This window comes from Sciurus carolinensis, chromosome 6, assembly GCF_902686445.1.
Source record: "Sciurus carolinensis chromosome 6, mSciCar1.2, whole genome shotgun sequence".
Classification (NCBI taxonomy): Eukaryota; Metazoa; Chordata; class Mammalia; order Rodentia; family Sciuridae; genus Sciurus; species Sciurus carolinensis.
Genome location: NC_062218.1, coordinates 40,558,755 through 40,563,136, shown reverse-complemented (window position 1 = coordinate 40,563,136; position 4,382 = coordinate 40,558,755).

Here is a 4,382-nt window from a genome sequence, read left to right as displayed (position 1 = left end):
TAAAGTATTCCCAATCTCAAAATGTGTTCATAAAACTAATCAAATAGGAGTTGGGTTCTCAACAAAAGTTTATGTTACAGAAATTTTTAGAAAACTTGCTTATTAAGTACGATAACAATATATGTGAAAATAAAATCCGTTAGGTACTGAATCAATAATAAAGGTAAAAAAAAAGTGCATTTAATTCTGCATTGATGATAAAATATCATCATTTAAAAGCCTGAAACAAAGGATCTTATATTTTCCCTGTTCCCTTATTGTTTTCCCTTAAACAGCAGAAGTTATTTGCATTTCATTTAGATGTCAAATTTCATATCTCATAAATGACTTATTTCCATTGAAAGTTTAATTTCCTTTTTCTTCTGTTGATGAACTAACACTTTCAAAAAGTACTTTGAAAAAATAAGTAGTAGCTGAGGACATCTCTAAGCAGGGCAATATAATCTGATCTCTTGGTTTCTAAGTCACTGTGGGATGTATTTTATCATCTCCTTCTGCAGATGAGTCTCAATTACTTACCTATAGTCCCTGGGTAGGGTTTGGGATTGGAGCATAGGACCCTGGGACTCCAAAGCTTTCTCCCCCTTGCACCAGCCACCTCCCTGGGAAGTTAAACATTTGGTCACAGCTGCTGCTAGGGTTCTGAAGGACCTCATGATGCTCTGAGTTCTGATTTTTATTGCTGAGAAAAATTTGTAGTAAAGCTCTAAAGAAAGAGGTCAGTGGTATTATTCATGTAGTTGGTCTTGCAGTCACTGAAATGACTATTTCTACATACAAAGCACCACTCTTGGTGTTCTAGATGATGTAGATATTAATAATATATGGTTATTGCTCTCTAGGGTCTAATAAACACTTTGGGGAGAAAAGGCCTACAGTGTGTGAGAGAAGCAACCATTAGGATTTTCTGGCAGTAAGTAATACAAACCAACTCAGGGCCAATTTCAGCTAAAAATTATTTACCTTTGGAAGGAAATTGGAGTGAGTTAGAAACCCGAAGGAAAATTTGTAGAGCCAGGCTTCTAATGGACAGAAACAGAGCAGCTTCAAAACTCCAACAGCTCTACTGTAACAGACAACACCTATTCAGCACTTTCTACAATCCTGGGTCTGTTCTAGTGTTCTACCTTTATTATCAGCTTTAATATACTTGTCAATAGAATCAATAGAATAAGGTAGGAGCTATTATTATCACATTAATAAATGAGAAAATTGAGGCAGAGAGAAGATAAGTAATGTGTCCAAAGTTTCACTGCTACTTTTATTGCACCACTCTTGATAATGACTGATTTCCAAAAGGTTTTCATTTTGTGACACTTTTCTCAAAATTCTAATCCTGATTTTGGTCACGTCCCTGAATTTGGTCAAAGTGAACAGGTAGGTTCTCCAAAGAAGTGATGATACTAGAAAAAAATTAGATCGGTTAAAATTAACAAATGCTCTGTTTTGTAGAGACAACAATTAGGGATGAATTAGGACATTTTCACATTCCAGTTAGTTGACAAGTTTTGAGGTTTAAAGGTTGTTTCATCTCATTCTGCATATCTAGACCAGGGATAATTCCAAGCAGTTGTTTGAGTACTAAACTAGAGTGACGCACCTCCCAGTGACTGGGTAATGTCATGGAGGCACTTCCCTAGCAAAAGGATGGGAAATTCAATCTGAGGATGCTGACAGGTACTAAAAGTTATCTGGGAAGTACCCTGTTTGTCAAGGTCCTGGCTGGCCTCCTTAAACATCAGGGTTAAAATGGTCACAACGGGGGATACACAGATAAGATATCAGTGTGGTGGAATTCCTCATCCTGATAGTATCTTTTATTTACGAGGACCTCATGAGGACCTCATCTCCACCCTGTTACCCTCCCAAGATTCTCCCACCCACACCCTTCAAACCTGGAGGAGAGCCGTCAACTTCAATGAATTAGTTGTTCATTGAACACCTACTAATATGTTCAGGCAGACACGGATGCTATTTTCACCTAGCAGATGGTCTAATTGGAGTAAAACAAGAGTAAACAAGTCATTATTATACAGTGTGTGACCCGTGACCAGCGGGACGTGGCGGATGCTATGGAAACATGTACAAGGGCCATCTAATGCAGTCCTGGGAAGAAAGCTCACTGGAGGAAGTGATTTTTAAAAGGAGAACTTGCAAGAACAAAATGAGCTGGGGTAAGAGAAAAAATATACCAGACAGAGGGAATACTTGGGATTAAAACCAAGCAAGGGAGTTGTGACTTGTGTCAACAGGAAGGGGGATGAGAAAAACGCTTCAATCTTCTTCAGACAGGGAATAAAACAGGTCTAAAGTGATCACAATATCTAGTGGATTAAGAAAAGGGCTAGACAGGATTCAAGGTGGGGGCAAGTTCATCAGAGCATTGAAAACTCTCAAAGTCCTTCTCAAGAAATAATTTGAATGAATATCGAAGGGTATATTGTTCCAACAAGCAGAACTAGAGGAAAGGGCACATCTGTAGGAGGCAAAGGCTGGGGCAGAGGAGGGTGAACACTCTTGGTCCTGTTTCTGTTGTGCCAAATTTCTCCTGTCTAGGTTTCTACAGTTTGTTGCTCGAACTCGTCCTTCCAGTTTCAGGTGAGTCTGTTCTCTGTGAGGATGTCCAGACCAGCAGAAGTAGAGATGGATGTTTTTTTCTCTATCCTATGGAAACTCTATCCTCCCATTCATTTTTGTTTTCTCCTGGTCTTGGCAAAATGATAACACACTAAGTGTGTAATGGTTTTGATGAATCACTGGGTTAATCAATGAGTGAGTCTATGGGAAGCTGATCTGGCACAGTGGTCCTGAGTGTAGTTCTGAAGCAATACTACTTGGATTTAAGTCAATTGTACTGCTTTCTAGATGTGTCACCATGGGCTAGTTATTTCAACCTCAGCTTCTTTATTTGTAAGATGGACATAACAAAAACCTTCTTATATATTGCTTAGAAAATAAACTGTGAGGTACTTAGCTGGGACCTAGCACTTAGTGAGCATGCAACATAGATAAGTTGACACTGTAGTATAACATCATCTCTGACACTGTGCATACGAGGTAACAATATGGGGAAAATACACTAAAATTGAAGCTGTATGAAAAGGACTTCAGACAAAGAGCAGAATGTTTCTGACTTAAGAAGTGACAACAATATGGACAGAGAGGAAGAGTCACGCCTGCACAGCCGCCTGCTCTGTGCATCGGCAGCTCTCTCAGACAAGTCTGTTCTAGGAACCAGAAGCTAACATGCTTCCTGGAATTTGTGATGAGATTGCCATAGAGCTCAACCAAGGATAGAAAACCTTTGAAAAATTGCAAGAAAGAAAAGAAGGAAAGGAGGTAGGAAGGAAAGAAAGGGAGAGAAAGGAAGGAAGGAAGGCAAGAGAGCAAGAAAGAAAGGAAAGGCCTTTCCCTGTTCCCTTCAAAGCTATAGCATCCTGCAGGCCCTGTTCTTCCTCGTGGTGTGTCCAGGGCTTTCTTCAGACAACCTCGAGTTGCCTACTTGGGTATGCCACTGGAAATACCTTCCTCAGTTGCCTTACATCTGCTGTCTTCCCCGTTCTTAAACACCCAGGAGAAACTCCACCTCTATATGTGTACCCATCACTTAGAAGTAGAACAGGGCCGGGGATGCTGCTCAGTGGTAGGGTGCTTGCCTAGCATGCACACGACCCTGGGTTTGATCCCTAGTACTGAAGAAAAATAAATGTAGTCAAGAACAATGTAATTAAATATTTTATTCATCTATTCACTAAACATTTATTCAAATATTTATGGAGAGTCTATATTTGCTCCAGGCATAGAGTACTTAAATGAAAGTAAGAGTCTTAGTCCAATAGATATTTTAATTTCAAAAGTGGTAGCTGATTTATTTACATAGGTAGCCTTTCAGACAATGTGGGAGAGGTGTACTGGGAAGTTTCAAAACCGTAGATAATCATCTACTCCTCCTATACCTCGGTATAACCTCGTAATAATTTCCAGATTTCATGATTGCTTCTACCAATGGTCTATATAATTGGAAAGGAAAGGGAACTTGCAAATATATCAGAACAGTAAACATGCCATACAGTTATTCCCTATGGTGTGTTTAACTCTGGGCATTTGATAGATTTTGGTGTAAGTGTATCATGTGGTGATTAACAGCATAGTCTCAGAACCCAGTGTCTTTGGGTTCAAACACCAGTTCTAACCCATTTTAGAAGTGTGACTGGGGTAAATTACTTAATTTTCCATGTTTCATTTCCTTATTTAGACAATGAAGCTTCACCTCTGATTAAATATTAAATGTTTAATAATTTATATTTATTTAAATATTGTATTATATTTTTAATTTAATATTTATTTTAAATATTTAATTTAATTTGAGGATTAAATATTAA